Genomic DNA, 24,855 nt, shown 5'->3' with positions numbered 1-24,855 from the left:
GTAAAAAAAAACAGTCCAGCAAAATCTGGCTTCCAAAAACCGTATGGCATTCCTTTCCTTCTGCGCCCTGCTGTCCTTCTGCGCCCTGCCGTACAGCAGTCTGCGCCCTGCGTACAGCAGTTTTACGACCACATATGGGGTGTTTCTGTAAACTACAGAATCAGAGCCATAAATATTGAGATTTGTTTGGCTGTTAACCCTTGCTTTGTAACTGGGAAAAAAATATAAAAATGGCAAATCTGCCAAAAAAGTGAAATTTTGAAATTGTATCTCTATTTTCCATTAAATCTTGTGCAGCACCTAAAGGGTTAACAAAGTTTGTAAAATCAGTTTTGAATACCTTGAGGGGTGTAGTTTCTTAGATGGGGTCACTTTTATGGAGTTTCTACTCTAGGGGTGCATCAGGGGGGCTTCAAATGGGACATGGTGTCAAAATAAACAGTCCAGCAAAATCTACCTTCCAAAAACCATACGGCGCACCTTTCCCTCTACGCCCTACTGTGTGATCGTACAGTAGTTTACGGCCACATATGGGGTGTTTCTGAAAACTACAGAATCGGGGCAATAAATATAGCATTTTGTTTGACTGTTAACCCTTGCTTTGTTACTGGAAAAAATGGATTAAAATGGAAAATTTGCCCAAAAATCAAAATTCTGAAATTTTATCACCATTTATCACTCTTGTGGAACACCTAAAGGGTTAACAACGTTTGTAAGCCTCACAAAGTGACTTCAGACCTGAACTGGTCCCTAAAAAGTGTTTTTTTGAAAATTTCTGAAAAATTTCAAGATTTGCTTCTAAACTTCTAAGCCTTGTAACATCCCCCAAAAATAAAATGTCATTCCCAAATTGATCTAAACATGAAGTAGACATATGGGGAATGTAAAGTAATAACTATTTTGTAGGTATTACTATGTAATATAGAAATTGAATATATATAGAAATTGAAACTTGGAAATTTGCAATTTTTTACAAATATTTGGTAAGTTTGGTATTTTTTTATAAAAAAAAAAGATTTTTTTTTTTACTTCGTTTTACCAGTGTCATGAAGTACAATATGTGACGAAAAAACAATCTCAGAATGGCCTGGATAAGTCAAAGTGTTTTAATGTTATCACCACTTAAAGTGACACTGGTCAGATTTGCAAAAAATGGCCTGGTCCTTAAGGTGAAATACATATTTTTTTGTGGGAATTTTTGCCATTGATCCCCCTCTGGTATGTCACTGTCCATGATGTGGGACGATTTGTGCACTTCTAGTAGGTATTTGGTGGCTGCAAATGAAAGTGAATGGGGCCCGCTGCGAACTTACGGATCGTGAACATTTGATCGCGTTCACGCATCGTCCCAGCCGATGTTCGTCCATCACTACTCACTTACATACAATATTGGCACAATTAAGTAAAAAGAGTAAGAGTAAGTGCTGATGTTGCTAAGTGGCGATTTTTGCGATAAATTCGCAATTCGAATATACGTTAATACGAATATATAGCACTATATTCTAAATATTCACGAATTGTTGAAGTGCCGATATTCGCAATTTGAATATTCGCGTTCAACACTAATAGTAACATAGTACCATAGTTTATAAGGCTGAAAAAAGACATCCCTCCATCCAGTTTAGCCTCTTATCCTGCAAGTTGATCCAGAGGAAGGCAACTAATATTGTTATATTTTAATTGTATGGGCATTTTCTCACATAACGATGCCCATGATTTTTTTATTTTTTTTTATTGGTTAAGTATTTTTATTTTAGGGAAAGGGGGCGATTTGAGCTTTTAGACATTTTTATTTTTTTATATTTTTAAAACGTTTTTACCTTTTTTTTAAAGTCATATAACTGGCAATCATTAGATTACCCATTGTGTTCATTGATGGCTATATAGCCATCATTGAACACTTCATTTTTAATATAACAATACAGTGCTGCCTGTATATTCCTCTAATAGCCGTCGAAGCTTTCCTGAGGCTTTGGGCTATTAGTGTACTGTAGCAGGTTCCCCGATCTCAGCCATGGTCACATTAGACAGATCGACAGCCTAGCTGAGCCAATCAGTGCTGCAGCAGGCAAAGAGGTACAGATTGAGCAGAAAATAATTCTGTGTTGGGCTGTAAATGAAGATGTGTCTATACAGTGTCTGACAGAAAACTATCTTAGTGACAGTGTACAGTCAAAAGCTTTTATTCTATTGTGAAGGATAGTGAATGGAAAGGCTAGAATGAAGAATTGTGTAGAATAAGGAAAGGCAGGGAAAGCTTTTAGCCAGGGAGTGAAAAGTGAAAAAGTGAGGAGCTGAGACTAGGTGTTCCTGGCAGTGCCTTCTAGCTGCAATTACTGCCACATAACAGCTGCAGCTGCTGCAGATTCTCAAAAGCAGCTACTTTCAAGAACATTTCTCCCCACTTCCCCCAATTTTAACAGAAGTACAGTTTTGTTTTTGTGTGGGGGCGAATAAGCTCAACACTATACAACATGTGTTTTACCTTCCAGAGGATAAATAACATTTTAAATCTCAGAGGAATGAGGGCCCTGCTCGCAAGAGCTTACAATCTATGAGGAGATAGGAATGACACAAAAGGTAAAAGTGCTTGTTTTGTACAATGGTCCAGCCATGTTGGGACAATAGGGGAGCAGATATAAAGCTGCCTGAGCCAGTCACCAGATGATATATGAAGTGCTTCTAGGTGCGGTGGAGAGTTTGGTGGAGGATCAGGGTCAGGAAATGATAGATTGTCTGTATATGGAAAGGAGTTAGATCAGGGGATGTGATAGGCCACCCTAAAAATATGTGTTTTGAGGGAGCGCCTAAAACTGTGCAGAAAAATGTTATTGGGCTGCACTGTGTCCAATGAGGGTGAGGTGCAAAATCGAGTAGATATTGTCCAAAACTGTGTATAATTGTGGTTTAACCTAATTTCTTGGGGTAGAGCATTCCAGAGAACTGGTGCAGCTCAGAATAATTCTTGTAGCCGGGAGTGAGAGGTTCGGATTATGGTGGATTCTATACTCTACGGAGCCAATACATTTAAATGCTATACAGGGAAAGCATTAAAATCGAAGTGTTTGACAGAATCGACTTTGGATCTCTGATCCGAACCTTGATTTGCTCAACACTACAGATAGTCAAAAGAGTCTCCCTTTTGGCAACTTCTGTCAGAGCAGTCACCATTTGGGCTGCCCTTAGGAGGAAGTTCAGGAGGAGTTTGGGGACACCATGCATAGCTGTGTTGGTGGTGATATTAGTGGCTCCATTAGCCACGGTATTGGGGATGGAAGCAGCAACAGTGGCAGACGGGGCCACGATGTTATCTCACATTCGGATAAAAATGCCAGGGAGGATGATGACGATTGTGTGTTGGACAGGACATGGGAGCTGGATTTGGGAGTTGGATTGAGGTGCTGAGGAGAAGGCAACAACAGAGGAGGCAGGTGGTGGCAGCGGCAGCAATAAAGAGGTGAGGCGACGTACCACCCAAAGAACAGCCAGGGCCATGTCTGCTTCAAGATCTGGTGATGTAGCTAACACTGTGGGTGCATTAGGCCCAAAACATGCCAGAGCTAAGATAAGTTCAGCTACCTCTGGCTCTGAGTGAGTATCTCCCATATGGTGTTTTCTTCTCCACAAGAACGGCATACAAAACCATAGCTGTGTGCAAGATCTGCTGGATTAAAATAAGCCGTGAGTACTCGAACATAAAACATACCTACCAGAGCTCTATTGCATTACATGAGGAGGTATCACCGGATACTTTGGAAAAATACAATTGGCCAGCATTCCTAATCAGAACATGTCTGTCCTTCTTCTGCTGGTCTTACAATGATGTCCTTGTCATCATCATCAGCTTCTTCTCCTGCTAAAACTCATTCTCCTCCATGTCCTCCACTCCATCGTGAGACATGCGTAATGGAATGTGTGGCCATTAAAAAACTATTCTTCTATAAGCTGAACCTCCACCTGGCCAAGCCGCTGGCGGTGCAGTCGCTGCCGTATCATTTAGCAGTGCTGCTTGTACTCTTACATGGTCGAGAACGTAGTCCGCTCCTTGCGATTCTTGCTGTGCGGCAAGCTGCGCGCCATGGTGGTGAGGGACACTCTCTTGACTTGAAACGACAGAATGATCTGTACCTAAACCGCTTTATCCGCAAAGTTCCAACTCGCTGTAATTCAACAATTCACATGCTAGAGTGCCTGTAATGAGCAGCAGAATGCTGTAAACGATTTTGTCATGCATCAAACCGCTTCAGCAAGGAACATGTGTTGTTTCCAGGTCAGGCAGTGGCAGCTAATGCCGTTCATGCAGGAGTTGCCCCTCTTTGTCCTCATATTTATCTTAGAACAGACACTAACGCTCATGCAGCAGGGGACAGCGGATGAAGAACAGCTAATGCATGTTGCTGTCTGCCCTTTAGCTGTTGGGGATCCTCAAGGAGAAAGTCACATGGAGAAGGATGAGAAGCTGCCACTGGAGGAAGAGTCGGGTTGGAGTAGTAAGAGGATGAGGATTATCAACTTGCAGGGTAACAGGCTGAACTAGATGGACAGATGTCTTTTTTCAGACTTACAAACTATGTTACTTTGTTACACCGGCCACAACACACAATCGTCCCAGTGGGGGGCGGAGTTGGAAAGAACTGGCTTCTCGGGCATGCTGGCCAGAATGGCGACCTTTATACTCACTTGCTTACTACCATGACAGGTGTATCATTTTCATTAAGCATAAATAACCTACAAAAACCTCTCTCTATGCATTAATTTTTATCCATAGGCAAGATAATGAAACTAAACCTAACCCAAAAAGGCACTATGGAATACTAATTTTATATATATATATATATATATATATATATATATATATATATATATATAAATAGTCTTTATTAAATGTATTACAAGTATACATAAGACAATTTGGCAGAGATAGACATGTAAAAATTGATACAAACAAAAACATGGCTAAAACGCCCTAGCAAGGTAAGTCACCTCAAGAGGAAATGTAGGAGTATATCCTGCAACAACCTGCCCAAATATGCTACTGCTATTTAAATCTGTAAAGAATAAATCAAGGCAACTGGACTTACTTTAGATTTCTTGAAAACGTTTTACTCGTTCTTCCAACGAGCTTTCTCAATACTGCTATTTAAAATTACACAAATAGTAAGAATCAAATAAACTGCCTTGATGATTGGTGATGAGTCCTCTATAGGTCACAAACCCTAATGCAGTGTCGCAAATATGACATACAGATGATATCAAAATGTTGTTTTGCAACCTCATTAATCCATCACAATCTCTAGTGCATAATTATAACTAAACAATGGTGCCAAACATGCAATTCCACAAACAAATCACCCCACATAGACTCAATAGCCTGATAATTACTGGATAGACATGCTTTTAGACTCTCATTATCAAAGCAAAATAGAAGAATGTTTTCCTCCCTCCGAAAGGGAGGCCAAATTACATTATCAGAAGACACTGTGTACACAGCTTGTTGCAGCTGTCAGTGAGTGGGCGCCTGCCACCAGCATATCTGAAAGGGAGGTCCCACTTTGGCCTCCTGCAGAGTAAACCACCTCTCTTCGCCACAAGCAGCAGAAACCACAGTAGTCTCTGATGGAGCAGTTTTTTCACGTGCCATGCCAGGGCTGAGGCCAGTCAGAAAGCCGAGATCTCCTGTCTCAATGCCCAGACCCATCTATATTCTGGCCTATCTCCGGCACATACCCTGTTCCTAGACCCCATGGTTTTCTGGGCAGTCAAAGTGGAATAATGGATAAAACTGCCACAGTATGTTCTTTCTTACACAGCCTCCAGTGTCGTCTCAGAGATCCTTTCAGTGCTGCAGTAAGCGTGGTGACACCCAAATGCACCAAACTGTCCTCCACCAGTGTTCAAAATATCACTTTTGTCAAAATGAACCAAGACTGGATTTGGGAAAATTTTCACACTCCTCCGGCTGAGGCCAATGAAAAGATCTGACATTGCTGATGCTGCCCCATCTTGCAACTTTAGCCATCTACCTACCATCATGTTGCCTGTTTAACACAATGTTCCATATGGCTGCTGCTGCTTCCATCATGTCATTGCTTCTGCCTGCCTACAATCTTGTTCTATATGGCTGCTGTTGCTGCCTCCATCATGCTGCAAACCTGTACGATATGGCTACGGCCGCCACTACTGTACTGCTGCTCCTCCCTATTAAAAGAGAGAATGTTTATAGGCATGTTCATAAAGAGGCAATTTTTTTTTTCTGACAACACTTGTATGTTTTGTATTGACAGGCATTCTGACTTAATTTTTTGACATTTCGTCCGCCATTTCCCCTCAATATTGACAATTTTTAGTAGCTTTTGAATATGAAAAAGCCTAACATATGCCATGCACAGGATGTTTTTAAACACACTGTTTGTCAACTCAATCAAACATGCGTTTACCCATAGCTATGTATGTCTGTGTCACTCAGACATCATTTACTATATTGCTGTCATTGCATTCACGAGTTTATGGTAAGGGGGGGGAAAAAGCAGAATTCATAAAAAATTTACAAAAAGAGATAACTTTTTCCTAAAAATTCATAGAGACTAGAGGGTGTTAGAGGCAATTGAAACAACTTTGGTTCAGCCCAAACGATTCGGGTCTAAACTAAACTTTTAAAAAAATTGAACCAAACCTCGACAAGTTCACTTATCTCTAAACTAAACCAAACATTTAACAGACATACACAATGCCCTTGAATCGCAAAAATCACAAAATTAAAGAGGTTGTCTAGTAGTTAAAGTTGCACCCAGAATACAGGACAAGAAGTGGTATTGTGCAACCCTGGTATATACAGAATAAGGACAGATACGAAGCATTACACCCAGTATACATAACATGAGGTAATATGCTGTGCCCATATACATTTTTTGTTTATGTTAGCACTGCACAGTATACAGGGCATGTTGTGCAGTGCTGGTATATACAGAATAAGAGCAGATAGTACACACGGACAGGTAGATGAACACACACAGTAAATACATACAGACATACACACATTTATGTACTCCTATTGCTGCTGCTTCTCCATGGAGTCTTTTAAGTGGTCAAGGACCTTTCAGGTCATGTGACCTGCATATGTGATCTCCAAAGATCTTTTCCGGCATAATTGTATATGTAGAAATTATTGTACATTTGTGTTTTATGGAAAATGTCTCCAAAATCACAACAAAACCGCTATGTACAATTATCCCCACCGACATACATATTTGCAGGGCTGTTCAGAAATGCAAGGTTGGCGGCTGCAGTCCTGGCAGAGTACCGCCTGAGGCAAGAAGATCAGTTGGCCTCATTGATCCTGTAGATATACAGTTACTGTGAGAAGAGAAAATATGTCTGGGGCCACCACTTCTCACCCAATTTAACATGATGCAAGAGCTATGGTGAGCAATTACAAATTTGAGTAAAAGGAGATAGGAGTGAGATTCAGGGTGAAGGTAAATTCATTGATGGTAAAACCCTTTTAATCCGTGCCCCCCCCTGCATAAAAATAGTTCCTTGACTATAGTCCAAGATATGTAGGGTATGTAATTTCCTTTTCAGTTGTCTAGAGACAGATATTACTATGAATTTAGAGGTAGGGGTGAATAACATGTGTCTGGGCTGCTTTACCCGTTTCATTACAAAACCACTATGCTATCACTGAGAAGAGGGGTAGGGAGCAGAGAAACTCCTGTTCATATTAGTCTACCTCTAAATGCAGAATGTGGACCAGAAGTATAGACAGCTGACCTAATTTCAATTCTTGTTAATAAAGGGAACACTCCTTTCAATACCTAGACCTCTGCTCACTCAGTCCCAATGTATACGATAAAGCTGAGAAATGACCGGAAACAGGAGAGAATAAGGAAATAGTTTCTTACTGTATGGAATCTGGAATAATTTATATAATACGTTTAAACATTTCTGAAATTTTCAATACTATGGCAGACAAATCTTTTTATTAATAAAACTTAACATTATTCAGATGAAGTGATTAGTATTGAGAAAATTGATTAGAATGAATCGAATTCATCCAAAAGTCTGCCTGCTTGAGCTGTGAGGGGCTGACCACACTACTCAAGAGACTCCCTTATTCGCCTTTATTGACAGGGCCAGACATATTGCCAGGCCCTGTTCATTTTGAACCTGCACTGCTGCTCTGAGAAGCAGTGCAAGTGTATACATTTTGCTGTTGCTACCTGAGCAGCACAGTGCTAACTGTGCATGTGCCGCTCTCATATTCGAGGCAAAAGTTCTTTGTCTAGCAGAAAACAGGTTTCTGATGCTTTGTCTACAGAAGCGGAATATGTATCTGCAGCCTATGCCATCTGGTTTAATCAACTCTTGGAAGATCTTGGGGAACTAACAATAATCTATGAAGACAAGCAAGCATGCATTAAGCTTGCAAGCAGTAAAAAAATTAGCGCAAGAACCAAGCACATTCATGTAAACTATCATCACTTGCGTTATTTGGTAGAACGAGGCATAATTGACTTTACTGTGAAACTGAAAAAATGGTAGCGGTTGCCATAAGGAAACCACTACCCAAGTACAAGTTTGAAAAACTCAAGCCAGCTATAAGACTAACAGGATAAGTACTGTAGTTGTTGAGTGGAGATGTTGGAATAATTCTCATTATTCTGTGAATTGCAACAACTGTGTTTCCAGACACAATGTTATGTTGTTAATAAAGTACTGCTAAAAGAAAAAAACGCAGAAAGGGACAGGGACTTGCTGCACATGTACAAAGAGACAAAGAGAGCTGAGAGAGAGAAAGCCAGAGGCAGATGTGCTGAGATTCTGATCTTATTGAAAGACATATTCATATGTTGTGTTTTTAATTCTAAACAAAACTCTGTAGTTCATTGTGCTACAATTGATGGATACCTGATTAACCCACTGCTAAGAAATGTCTATGGTGAAAAGTCAATTGTTCATTTCTTGATGTTGTTTCCAGCTCTTTCCAACTTTGTAGTTCAGTCTCTTAGCCCTCCTTTCTCTGTGTTGATGTATAAGGAGATTGTACAGTCGTGGCCAAAAGTTTTGAGAATATATTGAGAATTGAGAATATATTGAGAATATTAGTTTTCACAAAGTTTGCTGCTAAACTGCTTTTAGATCTTTGTTTCAGTTGTTTCTGTGATGTAGTGAAATATAATTACACGCACTTCATACGTTTCAAAGGCTTTTATCAACAATTACATGACATTTATGCAAAGAGTCAGTATTTTCAGTGTTGGCCCTTCTTTTTCAGGACCTCTGCAAATCGACTGGGCATGCTCTCAATCAACTTCTGGGCCAATTCCTGACTGATAGCAACCCATTCTTTCATAATCACTTCTTGGAGTTTGTCAGAATTAGTGGCTTTTTGTTTGTCCACCCGCCTCTTGAGGATTGACCACAAGTTCTCAATGGAATTAAGATCTGGGGAGTTTCCAGGCCATGGAACCAAAATGTCAACGTTTTGGTCCCCGAGCCACTTAGTTATCACTTTTGCCTTATGGCACGGTGCTCCATCGTGCTGGAAAATGCATTGTTCTTCACCAAACTGTTGTTGGATTGTTGGAAGAAGTTGCTGTTGGAGGGTGTTTTGGTACCATTCTTTATTCATGGCTGTGTTTTTGGGCAAAATTGTGAGTGAGCCCACTCCCTTGGATGAGAATCAACTCCACACATGAATGGTCTCAGGATGCTTTACTGTTGGCATGACACAGGACTGATGGTAGCGCTCACCTTTTCTTCTCCGGACAAGCTTTTTTCCAGATGCCCCAAACAATCGGAAAGAGGCTTCTTCGGAGAATATGACTTTGCCCCAGTCCACAGCAGTCCATTCACCATGCTTTCTGCAGAAGATCAATCTGTCCATGATGTTTTTTTTGGAGAGAAGTGGCTTCTTTGCTGGTCTTCTTGACATCAGGCCATCTTCCAAAAGTCTTCACCTCACTGTGCGTGCAGATGCGCTCACACCTGCCTGCTGCCATTCCTGAGCAAGCTCTGCACTGGTGGCACTCCGATCCCGCAGCTGAATCTTCTTTAGGAGACGATCCTGGCGCTTGCTGGACTTTCTTGGATGCCCTGAAGCCTTCTTAACAAGAATTGAACCTCTTTCCTTGAAGTTTTGATGATCCTATAAATTGTTGATTGAGATGCAATCTTAGTAGCCACAATATTCTTGCCTGTGAAGCCATTTTTATGCAACGCAATGATGGCTGCACGCGTTTCTTTGCAGGTCACCATGGTTAACAATGGAAGAACAATGATTTCAAGCATTACCCTCCTTTTAACATGTCAAGTCTGCCATTTTAAACCAATCAGCCTGACATAATGATCTCCAGCCTTGTGCTCGTCAACATTCTCACCTGAGTTAACAAGACAATTACTGAAATGATCTCAGCAGGTCCTTTAATGACAGCAATGAAATGCAGTGGAAAGGTTTTTTTGGGATTAAGTTAATTTTCATGGCAAAGAAGGACTATGCAATTCATCTGATCACTCTTCATAACATTCTGGAGTATATGCAAATTGCTATTATAAAAACTTAAGCAGCAACTTTTCCAATTTCCAATATTTATGTAATTCTCAAAACTTTTGGCCACGACTGTAGGTGTAATCACAATCAAGTGAAGGTTTCAGAGCCTCTTTTCAGTGGGTGTAGGACAGTTCATAACCTTGTCTGTGGGAGGAACATGACACTGGGGGATCCTCTCCTCATTGGTCTACAAGGTCATCAGCCCTGCTGGTTGGTCTTGGGCAATTACCTTTTGCCGCCCAACCGGACAACAGTAGTGCGAGCAGCAAGGTCTTTTTTTAGCATGGCAGACCAGCAGTTTGAGTTGTTTTTTGTTGGGTGGCAAGCAGGTCACCATGAGTTATATCTTACCACACCTGGTCATTATCTTGGGCACCCCCTGGACACTGCTGAGGTTCTCAGTCCCGGCTCTGCTAATCAGATACAACCTGCACTTAGAGAAGATGATTCTTGAACAGTCACACATAGATTTCAACTCAATCCAAGGTAACTCAGTCCATAGCAGGATGAGCCGTTGATAGTGTGAATTTGGTTTTCTCTCTACCCCTGCATCAACTAGATTAACCAAATCAAAGTCCTTATAACTTTTGTCAGTCCAACACTGCATTTAAATAACACTTTCCAATGGTACAATAGAGGTCTTTGCCAAAGCAAAATAAACTTTGTTAAAACCCTAAATCTCATATAATTATAATTATACATGTGTCATTATATATTGGACTAGTGTAATAACACTTCAAACCAGAGTTATGCATGTATCAATTAAGATGTCATGGTGACTCATCTTCATTCTTGACATGCTAAAAAACCAATAACTTTCAATAACGTTCTATGGCTTTTTAGCACTAGATACGATTATTGTAGTGTGAAACAAAAACATACATGTGTTGTAATAGGTCTTCAGTCGTATAGTATCTTCCTCAATGTAAACCCTTTAACAAATAATAATACCAGTTTGATCATCTGCCTTCCATTGTCAACCATAAAACTCAACACCATTAATATAATTTTATTCACAAATCTTTTAATATACCCAATGTTGTATTTTGGTTAACTCTGTACTTAATACCCTCTGGCATTTTGGTTTACAGATGTACCCAGTTTTTCTTGATGTCCATTTTCCATGAAGGCATACAACAGAACACACAAATACTTTTTTTTCGCAAAGTACTTTTCTTTCATGGGGGTATCTTGTAATTAGGGATGGGCAAAAGGGGCTGTCTCTGTGTCTGTAAAGTCCACCCATTTCTCCTCCCTCCTCTCCAAGTCATTTAAGTCCACCTCTTCCGGTTGGATGGTCTGATCCTCCCTCTTTTAGTCAGTCTACTCTTAACCTGTCATGAAGACCACAGATCTCTGGGTGTTATCAGAAGATTTAGCATGTAACAGTCAACATGTACCAACAGACATAGAAACAAACAAATTTGACAATACAGACATGAACACATGAAGAGCTCATAGAAAACTTTTCCATTACATTTGTTTGTGGAGGACGATGAGGTCCTCGACCGCACATGGAATCAAGGTCATGCGATCGACCTGTGTAGTTCGGAGGAAGAGGCGGTGGTCGCACAGAGCCACCAGCACAGCAGAAGAGGGAGCAGGGTGCAAAAGCAGAGCGGCCGTCCCCTAGACAGTACGCCTGCTACTGCCCACCGCAGCAAGGGACCGAGCACACCAAAGCCAGCTCCAAGGAGTTCCCTGGCGTGGCAGTTCTTCAGACAATGTGCTGACAACAAGACACGAGTGGCTTGCACGCTGTGCAATCAGAGCCTGAAGCAAGGCATAAATGTTCTCAACCTGAGCACAACCTGCATGACCAGGCATCTTAGTGCAAAGCACGAGCTGCAGTGGAGTAGACACCTCAAAAACCAAGAAAGGTCTCTGGCTCCTCCGGCTTCCTCTTCTGCTTCAGTCTCGGCTTCTTCATTCACCTCTGGAGTGACAATGCCACCTGCCACCCCGCAAACAGAGGATCTGCCAGCAACACCACCACCTGGGTCACCAAGCATCTCCACAATGTCCCACGGAAGCTTTCAGCTCTACATGTCCCAAACACTGGAGCGGAAGAGGAAGTAACCCTCTACCCACTCGTGATCCCTGGCCCTGAATGCCAGAATTTCAAAATTACTGTCCGTTGAAATTCTGTCATTCCGTCTGGTGGAGATGGAGAGTTTTAAAGGCCTTTTTTCTAGGCGTGCCATCCCTTCCCTGCATAACCATCTGTGGCAAGGTCCACCGAACTACGAATATGTGGACCAGTAAGCACGGCCAGGGACATTAGATCTCCATAACAGCACACTGGGTAAATGCAGTGGCGGCTGGTCCTGAGGCGGATAGCAGTTTGGCGCATGTCCTTCCACCACCGAGGATTGCAGGGCACTTCAGTTTGCCTCCTGTTGCTTCCTCCTCCTACTCCGCTTCCTCATCCTCTACCGCCTCCTCATCCGGTCAGCATAACACCTTCACCACCAACTTCAGCACAGCCAGGGGTAAACGACAGCAGGCAGTTTTAAATTTTATCTGTTTGGGGGACAAACCCCACACTGCGCAGGAGCTATGGACGGGCCTTGAACAACAGACCGATGAGTGGTTGGTGCCAGTGAGCCTCAAGCCCGGCCTGCTGGTGCGCGATAATGGGCGAAATCTCGAAGCAGCTCTGGTAATAGCCAGTTTGACGCACATCTCTTGCCTGGCGCATGTGCTGAATTTGGTGGTGCAGAGGTTCCTTAAAAATTACCCCGATATGTCAGAGCTGCTGCATAAAGTGCGGGCTGTCTGTGCGCGCTTTTGGCATTCTCACCCTGCTGCTGCTCGCCTGTCAGCACTGCAGCGTAACTTCGGCCTTCCCGCTCACCGCGTCATATGCGACGTGCCCACAAGGTGGAACTCCACCATGCACATGCTGGCCAGACTTTGCGAGCAGCAGCAGGCGATAGTGGAGTTTCAGCTGCAGCACACACGGGTGAGTCGCTCTGCGGAACAGCACCACTTCACCACCAATGACTGGGTCTCCATGCAAGACCTGTGTTCCTTGTTGCGCTGTTTCGAGTACTCCACCAACATGGCCAGTGCCGATAACACAGTTCTCAGCGTTACTATCCCACTTCTATGCCTCCTTGAAAAAACGCTGCTGGCGATGATGGAAGAGGATGTGGCACAGGAGGAGGAGGAGGAGGAAGAGGGATCATTTCATAGGGTTTCCGGCCAGTCATTCACAAGTGGCTCCGAGGGTGGGTTCCTGCACCCACAAACCCAAGGTACACAATTGTCCAGCCAGGGCACAGTTCTGGAGGATGACGAGGTGATGGATGAGAAGGAGGAGGAACAGCAGGGTGGCACCCAAACCAGCTCATGGCCATCACTGGTGCATAGCTGGGGGGGATACAGAGGACACAGATGATACACCTCCCACAGAGGACAGCTTTTCGTTGCCTCTGGGCAGCCTGGCACACATCAGCGATTACATGCTGCAGTGTCTCCGCAACGACCGCCAAGTTTCCCACATTCTAACTTGTGCTGATTACTGGGTGGCCACACTGATGGATCCCCATTACAAGGACAACGTACCGTCTTTAATTCAGTCACTGGAGCGTGATCGTAAGATGCGCGAGTACAAGCGTACGTTGGTAGACGCGCTGCTGGTGGCATTCCCACCTGACAGCGGGGGAACAGTGGAAGCAGTGGAAGCGAAGGCAGAGGAGAAGGAAGAGGTCACCAACACAGCTGGGGGCACCACCAGCACCTTAGAAGGCAGGGTTAGCATGGCCGAAATGTGGAAAAGCTTTGTCAGCACGCTACAACAACCAGCACCACCAGCTGATATGGAACATCTTAGCAGGAGGCAGCATTTCAGCAACATGGTGGAGCAGTATGTGTGCACATGCCTACACGTACTGAATGACGGGTCTGTCCCCTTCATCTTCTGGGTCTCCAAATTGGGCACATGCCCTGAGCTTGCCCTTTATGCCTTGGATGTGCTGTGTATTGTCTGAACGTGTGTTTAGCACGGCAGGGGGCGTTATCACAGACAAGCGCAGCCGCCTGTCCACAGCCAATGTGGACAAGCTCACGTTCATTAAAATGAACCAGGCATGGATCCCACAGGACTTTTCCATACCTTGTGCAGAATAGACATGTATACCGGCCTTAACCAGCCATTGTTATACTACAGCACAATTGCTCATTGTTATATTTCACACTCTTTTGGAGTGTAGCCTAATAAAAAAATAAAATCAAATTAAATTAAAACCAAAAACCAGTGTTGGCTACCTCATCCTCCTCCACCGCCACGTCCACTGCCTCCTCAAACTCCTACTCCATATGGACCTCCACCTCAATACGTATTTTATTTTATGTAATTTCACTAATTTGTCTATTACATATTCAGGTGAAATTCACCAATTTTTAGGTGTGATATACCACTGCTATACCTAGTAGACAGTTAAAAAAAATTCACTAATTTGTCTGTTACATTCTTGGGTGACATTTTAAAATTTTTGCCGTTATTAAACCGCTGCTCTGCATAGGTGATAGGGACCTAAATTTCAAAAAATCATCTGTTACAAGGTGACATTTTACCAATTTTCCTGTATACAAAACCCCTGCTCTGCATGGGTGACAGGGAATAAAATTTTAAAAATTCTTCCTTAATTGATGCGCGCCCCCTCCTTTCATTCAATGCTTAATCTTTAATAACTTGTCCCACATTTGTGCTTCAATAATTCGTCCCACTTTTCTGCTCGATCATATTTAATTTAAAAAAAATTTACCTCCCTTGGATGTGGTCTCTTTCTCACGCTCCCTCTCCGGCGTGGAACCCTGATTCGCCGATAACCGTGATCAACATGGTAGGCTCAGAAAAGAACTCAAAAGTTGATACAGAAGATATCCAAATGGATCGTGGACGGTGACGTGTTGGGGCAGTATGTGTGCACACGCCTACACGAACTGACTGATGGGTCTCCAAATTGGGCACATGGTCTGAGCTTGCCCTTTACGCCTTGGAGGTGCTGGCCTGCCCTGCAGCTAGTGTATTGTCTGAACGTGTGTTTAGCACGACTGGAGGGGGTTATCACAGGTTTTACTTCCTAATGTTTTGGGGTGTACCCCAATTTAAAAAAATTAAAATAAATTTAAAACCAAAAAGCAGTGTAGGCTACCTCCTCCTCCACCGCCGCTTCCACCTACACCGCCACATCCACCACCTCCTCAACCTCCTACTCCATATGGACCTTGTCCTCCTAGATCAAGATTATTATTTTTTATTTTAACGTATTTTGTTATTTAAAGTCATTTCCCTATCCACATTTCTTTGCAGAGCACTTGCCATGCTCTGAACCACATTTTGATGCAGCCCTCTAGCCCTTTCCATGACATTTTTACAGCCATTTTAGTGCTCAAAAGTTTGGGTCCCCATTGACTTCATTGGGGTTCGGTGTCAAGTTCGGGTCCCGAACTCGAACTTTTTTGTAAAGTTCGGCCGAACCCGTCAAACCCGAACATCCAGGTGTCCGCTCAACTCTAGTGAAGATTTAGTAATTTTTCTTTCTTCTTTTCCAAGCAGCTAACTGTAAGGTGTGAATCCAGCCTTAACCCATTCAATACCAAGCCAGTTTTTACCTTCAGGACCAAGCCACATTTTGAAAATCTGACATGTTTCATTTTATGTGGTAATAACTTTGGAACAATTTTACTTATCCAAGCCATTCTGAGATTGTTTTCTCGTGACATATTGTACTTCATGTTAGTGATAAATTCGAGTCAATATTTTACCTTTATTTATTTAAAAAAAATCCCAAATTTACTGAAATTTTTTAAAGATTTGCAATTTTCTAAATTATAATTTCTCTGGTTTTCTGACAGATAGTGGCACCTCACAAAATAATTACTTTACATTTACCATATGTCTACTTCATGTTTGCATCATTTTGTAAATGTTATTTTATTTTTTGAGGACGTTAGAAGTTTAGAAGCAAATTTAAAAATTTTCCAAAACCAACTTTTTAAGGACCAGTTCAGGTCTAAAGTCACTTAGTGGGGCTTATATAATAAAAAACATCCAAAAATGACCCGATTTTAGAAACTACACCCCTCAAGGTATTCAAAACTGATTTTAAAAACGTTGTTAACCCTTTAAGTGTTCCACCAGAATTTATGGAAAATGGAGGTGAAGTTTTAAAATGTCACTTTTTTTGCAGATTTTTCCATTTAGATCCATTTTTCCTGCAACCCAGCATGGGTTAACCGCAAAATTTACAGTTTACAGAAACACCCCATATGTGGTCATAAAGTGCTATATGGGTGCACAGTGGGGCTCAGAATGGGAGGAACACTGTGTTGCTTTTGGGAGGCAGATTTTGCTGGAATAATTTTCAGGCACCATGTCGCATTTGAAGACACCCTGAGGCACCCCAACAGTGTATCAGGAGGGTATTAGGAGAAAATGAACCCCATAATCTGTTACCCATTTTCTCCTGAATACGTCAACACCCCATATGTCGTTGTAAAGTGCTGTATGAGCACACAGTGGGGCTCAGAATGGGAGGAACACCATGTGGCTTTTGGAAGGCAGATTTTGCTGGAATAGTTTTCAGGAACCATGTCGCATTTGAAGACACCCTGAGGCACCCCAACAGTGAAAAAAAAAAAGTGACCCTATTATGGAAAATACACCCCCCAAGGAATTTTTCAAGGGGTGCACTGAGCACTTTGGCCAATCTATTTATGGCCCAGTGGGAATTGATCCACATCACCGCCAAACTGGGGGCAGACCTGGTCGTTATATAGATGATATTTTGTTTGTTTGGCAAAATGATGAGGGAGAACTTCAGAAATTCCTGCATGAATTGAATAGCAATATACATATATATATATATATTTTTCTTCTGTATGCATTTGGGACCTTGGTCACAGGCCACCATAAGGACTTGCACCCGCGTTTGATGTGTGCTGCTTTTTTCTTTTCTTTTTTTAATTATATATATATATATATATATATATATATATATATATATAAATTACAATTCACAGCCAATATAAGTCAATCTCAAGTTGAATTCCTTGACTTACAAATTTCAGTGGAACAAGATAGACCAGTGATGGTGAACCTTTTACAGACCGAGTGCCCAAACTGCAACTCAAAGCCCACTTATTTATCGCAAAGTGCCAACACGGTAATTTACCCTGAACACTACAGTCCAATATAGTATATCTTCCATGTACTTTATCATTTGGCTATAATAGCCTGCCTGCATACAGTGTGCTGCCTGTGCTGTTCATAGTGCGCCCTGTGCTGGTGAATGGCAGGAACAGTCTAAGGCAGATTGGTACACCATAGACTTTTTCCAGGGTGTGGGTGCCCACAGAGAGGGCTCTGAGTGCCGCCTCTGGCACCCGTGCCATAGGTTCGCCACCACTGAGATAGACTGATGTGTACCACTTATCAAAAACCAGTGGCCAAAAAACGGGTATATATTATATTCGAGTTCCACCTGCCAAGATGGCTTTTGAATATACCGGTTGGCCAGTTTTGTCGATTAAAGAGAAATTGCACCTCCGATGAGCACTTTAAAAAAGAGGCTGGTAAGATGAAAATACAATTTTTGACGAAAGAGTACCCTGTAAACATAATAGATCAATCTTTAATGTAAGGTGAACCAACTGGATAGACAGACCTTTTTTTAAAAAACCTCCCCTAAAGTGAAGATATCAGATGAAGCAGAAACCATGCGTATAATTCTACCGTTCAAGTCACAGTATAAAAAAATCAAACAGATTATCAAACAACATTGGCATCTTATTTTGAAAGATAAATATATTGGCCCCATATTAACAAATACCCCCCGAATAACATACACCAAGGCCCCGAACCTTGATTTGAAAATAGCACCAACAATTAGAAACAATCAGACAAGGAAACAATTTATTAACAAATGGTTAAATATGAAAGGGTTTTATAAATGTGAAAAATGAAATAACTGCAAAACTTTTACATTCCCAAGAAAAACACTCAAGATTAGGTCTACACAAAATGGGTTTATACACGAAGTTAAGGAGTTTCTAACCTGTAGCTCTATGAACGTTATATACATGATAGAGTGCCCATGTGGGAGACAATACATAGGCCGGACCAAACGAACATTGAAAAAGCTAATTGCAGAGCATGTATCGAACATAAGAAAAGGTTATGAGAAACACTCATTATCAGAACATTTTAAACAATGTCATAATTAAGACCCAAAAGGAATGACTTTTGCAGCACTCGAACAGGTGAAAAAACATTGGAGAGGTGGGGGACCATATTAGCCAGATGTCCCGTTTGGAATCCAGGAAAATATTTGAGTTTAATACACTTTTACCAGGAGGTCTCAACGCAGAAATGGAATTGTTTGGTTTTCTATAGAATCGGGCGGCTGCCACACTCCGACGGTAAATCATCAGCTAGCTGTTTGTCTCAGCTCTCCAATTTTCCCTTGGAAGGGGGTCGCCGTCCTTACACCTTCATGGTCAAATAAGTCATCGCTCTAGAAAAATACAGAACAGCTATACGCATTTATTCACAGTGACAGAATGTTATTTGAATGTAATCTTAAGAATTAATTAATTTATTTTATTTATTTGTATACATATATGTACATCTTTATAGCCATACTTTGATTTTTATATATATTTTTTATATATATTATATATTGCACACCAAATTATCTATACAAGATTGGAATATTTATATTACAAGCAACAAAAGAAAATACAAAGATTTCTCCAATTGGCCCTCTCACTTGAGAAAAATGAATAGCCTGGGGAAATATTGTATTGGCAATTAAAAATATGAAACCAGGTGCGTTTTTTTGCATGAGGCTGCCATTCATTGCGAACTACATCCCCTATAGAGGATTTTTGAAATAACTGTATAATATGGACAATAATGAATTTATTCAGGGAAACAAGAGGTGATCCAGGACGGACATTGTAAACACCCATGGCTCCAGGTGATTAATGAACGATCTATAAGAGTAGGTAAGGTATGGTGGGACAGATGACCACTGATGAATGAGTGAGTATACACTTTGAAACGCGTATTGTTTGATTCCCATATCTCAGGACCTACTCTTAGTATTTATGGACAAAATCAAGTGCCTTGGCATCTAACAAATAGAAGCACTTCTCTTTTACAAATTTTTGCACTACCTCCGATACCCAGGACTCGACCGTAGAGCCGGAAACCAACATACCTGATCACGTGGGACGCCGAGCTGATACCTCCAGGACCACGCGGGGTATTGTATCCAGACGGCAAAACATCACAGCCGGAGTCATCTGCAGGAGGGAGGTAAAACAAGTCAGGTACTGACCGCTCTGTGGGACGCCACGTAGTAGCAGAGGTACAGGCTGACAACTAGTCATTATCTACTTGCATGAGCAATTGCACTATAACAACAAGCCATTTTCTGTATTATCTTAGCATCTACTATACCAGCGCAAGGAATTGTCACCAAAGATACTATTTCAAGTATCTAATACGAACTCAAATAGCTGCTAATACGATACAATATTGTCAATCACAGCCAAATGAATTGTGGACTTCACTATCTGCCATCTTAACCAGTTACATATTATAGACAATCTATTACCTAACTTAGGAGGCTATTGAGTGAGAGGTCCCATCAGCCCCTTATCTATAGGCCTTAATACATAGGACTACCGCAAAATATTATATGTGGATCTGTATGTTAATGTGTCATTTTACATATGCGATTTTATTCATGCGATTTTACTTGTGAGATTTTACACATTGACATTATTGTATGAAATGTTATGTATGAATTAGGGCTGCACGATAAATCGAAAAAATAATCGAATCGCGATAATCGGCAAATGCGATATGGCGATTTGGCAGACCCGAAAATGCCGCGATTATATATGAAGGGGCCCCGCTCACATAACTGGCTTTGTGTGTAAAGTATTTTACTAGTGTGTGAAACAAGCTCTCTCCTATTGATAACAGATCCAGCCTCTGTACTCACTTTCACCATGAATGCACTGCAGCGAACGGCAGCGAGCGGGCCGGACGGCGCGTGACTGACGTCACTTAGTAACGCTCCTGCTTCCTAAAGAGGGAGGAGCGTTACTAAGTGACGTCAGTCACGCGCCGGCCGGCCGGCCAGCTCGCTTCCGCTCGCTGTAGTGCATTCATAGTGACAGTGAGTACAGAGGCTGGCCATGTTATCAATAGGAGAGAGCTTGTTTTACACACTAGTAAAATACTTTACACACAAAGCCAGTTATGTGCGCAGTTTAGGACACATGAGGGGACACATAGGGCCATGAGGGGGACCAGCATAAGATGCTATATGTCTTATGCTGCCCCCCCTCATGGCCCTATGTGTCATAGCACACATCCCCTATAACAGAGTCATCCACAGATCCCCCATAACAGCGTCCTCCACAGATCCCCCACATAACAGTGTCCTCCACAGATCCCCCATAACAGCGTCCTCCACAGATCCCCCATAACAGCGTCCTCCACAGATCCCCCATAACAGCATCCTCCACAGATCCCCCACAACACAGCGTCATCCACAGATCCCCCACAACACAGCGTCATCCACAGAGCCCCCACAACACAGCGTCATCCACAGATCCCCCACAACACAGCGTCATCCACAGATCCCCCACAACACAGCATCATCCACAGATCCCCCACAACACAGCGTCATCCACAGATCCCCCACAACACAGCGTCATCCACAGATCCCCCACAACACAGCGTCATCCACAGATCCCCCACAACACAGCGTCATCCACAGATCCCCCACAACAGTGCCATCCACAGATCCCCCACAACAGTGCCATCCACAGATCCCCCACAACAGTGCCATCCACAGATCCCCCATAACAGTGCCATCCACAGATCCCCATAACAGTGCATCATCCACAGAACCCATATAACTATGTCATACCCAGCCGCGTCAGCGGCTCATATGGGAAAATCCAAGCAAATAGACCTCTAGCACAATTCCCTTAAAATATCGCATATCGTTATCGCAATTTTTAGGGCCCTAATCGCAATCACACAAAATTCCCATATCGTGCAGCCCTAGTATGAATTTGTATTTATTTACATTTTAGGCAACCTTGCTAATAAATTTAAGTTTCAATCTACATCTCCAGATTACTAATGCATGGTGTTGAGTGCCAGTCGCTACACTTTATTTCAAATTCATTTTTTGCTCTTTACTTATTTTTTTATTATACGGAAAGGGGGGGTGATATAAATTTTTAGCATTTTTTATGTATTTTTAAAGAGGACCTTTCATGCTATTTTATTAAGGGAGATATATACCTTTACTTGCGTGGTATGCCCCGCTGATGCTGCCACCCTGCTTGATTTTTTTAAATATGCCTCCTATGCCCCGCCGGATTTCTCCCATTCAGTATACTAATACTGCGCATCGGAGCAATGAGGAGGAGACTGAGTCTTTCTCCATGGGCGTCTCCTTCTCCCTGACTTTAGCGCTGTCCAATAACAGCGCAGATCGTCACAGCCAGGGAGGTTTTTTCTCCCTGGCTGTGACGCTCTGTGCTGCGATTGGACAGCGCTACAGCCAGGGGAGAAGGAGACGCCCACAGAGAAAGACTCAGTCTCCTCCTCATTGCTCCAATGCTCAGTATTAGCATACTGAGTGGGAGAAATCTGGCGGGGCACAGTGGGGCATAGGAGGCATATTTAAAATTTAAAAAATCAAGAAGAGTGGCAGCATCAGCGGGGGGAACCCTGCAAGTACAGGTATATATCTCCCTTAATAAAATCGCATGAAAGGTCCTCTTTAAAATAGTTTTTTTTACTTTTTTGTTATGATTTTGAAACTCATATTTGAGCCTACAAAATCCAATTGTTTGTTTTTAATTCTGAGCATTCATGGATTTTTTATTTCCATTTAAATGTCAGAATTGCTCATTTGTTATGTTGGCATGCCATTTGCTGGGCAAAATAAGAATTGCAGCTTAAATGCACTAGGTCTTTTCAGCGAGACCTAGCAAATTTAAGCATAAAAAAGAAGGAATCCAGCACGTAACAATTCTTTCAAGTCGCTTTGGTCTTTTATTTTCAGCCGGTAAAATACATCCAGTGAACATCAACTTCCCTTTCTCCCTCGTTGACGCATTTTGAACAATATGGTTCTTATTCGTAACAAACTATCTATAGTGGAAATTACATCTTTCTTGCTACACATAATTATTTTTGTTTTGATGACCAGTTTTTTGTTCAGATAAGGGGCATTTCAATGGGGGCAAAATTCTCTCCCTCACCGGCAAATCTTACAATGTCCCATTGGGAGGAGAGATTTGTTTTTTCTGAAGATTACCCTTTTTCACATTCGCTGGTGTGGTATGGCAGATACATCGACGACTTGCTCCTCATTTGGAGCGGCGATGTATCTGCCATACCTGATTTTGTGAAATATTTCAATGATAATCCATACAACCGTAGATTTGTACAGGATCAGGACTCCCATTCTATTAATTTTCTAGATCTCAGATTGATGGGAGTTCCTGATCAAATAATATTCACAGAAACATACCGCAAAAAGATTGCGGCTATACCAGTAGGTGAGTTTTTACGGGCAAGAAGGAATTGCAGTACAGATCCTTCTTTTAATAGGGAAACAGCGGTTATTTGGAAATGCCTGCAGTCGAGAGGATATGCTGATTGGATGATATCTAGGGGTTTAAAAATAGCGCAAAATAAATCACAAAGGGATCTTCTCTTCCATAATGCAATATATAAAAAAGATAAAAATAAAACGCAATAGAATTAATATGTCTAAACCTTCCTTAGCCTTAACATATAGCCGACAGTTCCCATTAATACAAAAAGCAGTCAAAAAATGTCTCCCGATATAATTTGAAGATGACATACTCTATAAGACATTAAAAAATGGCTGTAGAGTAGTGTCAAGACAACCAAGTACACTTGCCAAAACCCTGTCTCCATCCATGTACATATGGCCGAAGTCACTGACACCGGAAACATGGCTCAAATATTCAGGGTTTACAAGATGTGGCAGCCACCCTTGCAAAACATGCAGAGTAGCGCTGCCCACGAAAACCTTCCACAATGCAGCACACACTGAAACTTTTCCTATTAAAAATTACATAAACTGTAATACAGTAGAAGTAGTCTACATAATACAGTGCACTATATGTGATTAAATGTATATAGGCAGCACAAGCAGAAAATTTGAAGAGAGACTGAGGGAAAATCTAAACTACATTATAAATCCCACAGTCACAAATGTATCTAATGCCGCTAATTATTTAATACAACAACATAATCCTAGTGTGAGAAGTCTGATCACGTTTGAAAAAGGTTACAATACCAATAAGAGGAGGTAATATAAAAGAAAAAATATTGCAACGTGAAGCCTACTGGATTTTCAGAATAGGTACCAGATTTCCACAGGGTCGGAATTTAAGAAAAGAACTTACAGTGGCGGAAATAATTATTTGACCCCTCACTGATTTTGTAAGTTTGTCCAATGACAAAGAAATGAAAAGTCTTAGAACAGTATCATTTCAATGGTAGGTTTATTGTAACAGTGGCAGATAGCACATCAAAAGGAAAATCGAAAAAATAACTTTAAATAAAAGATAGCAACTGATTTGCATTTCATTGAGTGAAATAAGTATTTGAACCCCTACCAACCATTAAGAGTTCTGGCTCCCACAGAGTGGTTAGACACTTCTACTTAATTAGTCACCCTCATTAAGGACACCTGTCTTAACTAGTCACCTGTATAAAAGACACCTGTCCACAGAATCAATCAATCAAGCAGACTCCAAACTCTCCAACATGGGAAAGACCAAAGAGCTGTCCAAGGATGTCAGAGACAAAATTGTAGACCTGCACAAGGCTGGAATGGGCTACAAAACCATTAGCAAGAAGCTGGGAGAGAAGGTGACAACTGTTGGTGCGATTGTTCGAAAATGGAAGGAGCACAAAATGACCATCAATCGACCTCGCTCTGGGGCTCCACGCAAGATCTCACCTCGTGGGGTGTCAATGGTTCTGAGAAAGGTGAAAAAGCATCCTAGAACTACACGGGAGGAGTTAGTTAATGACCTCAAATTAGCAGGGACCACAGTCACCAAGAAAACCATTGGAAACACATTACACCGCAATGGATTAAAATCCTGCAGGGCTCGCAAGGTCCCCCTGCTCAGGAAGGCACATGTGCAGGCCCGTCTGAAGTTTGCCAATGAACACCTGAATGATTCAGAGAGTGACTGGGAGAAGGTGCTGT

Source organism: Bufo bufo, chromosome 8 (assembly GCF_905171765.1).
Source record: "Bufo bufo chromosome 8, aBufBuf1.1, whole genome shotgun sequence".
NCBI lineage: Eukaryota > Metazoa > Chordata > Amphibia > Anura > Bufonidae > Bufo > Bufo bufo.
This window is presented reverse-complemented; position numbering follows the sequence as displayed.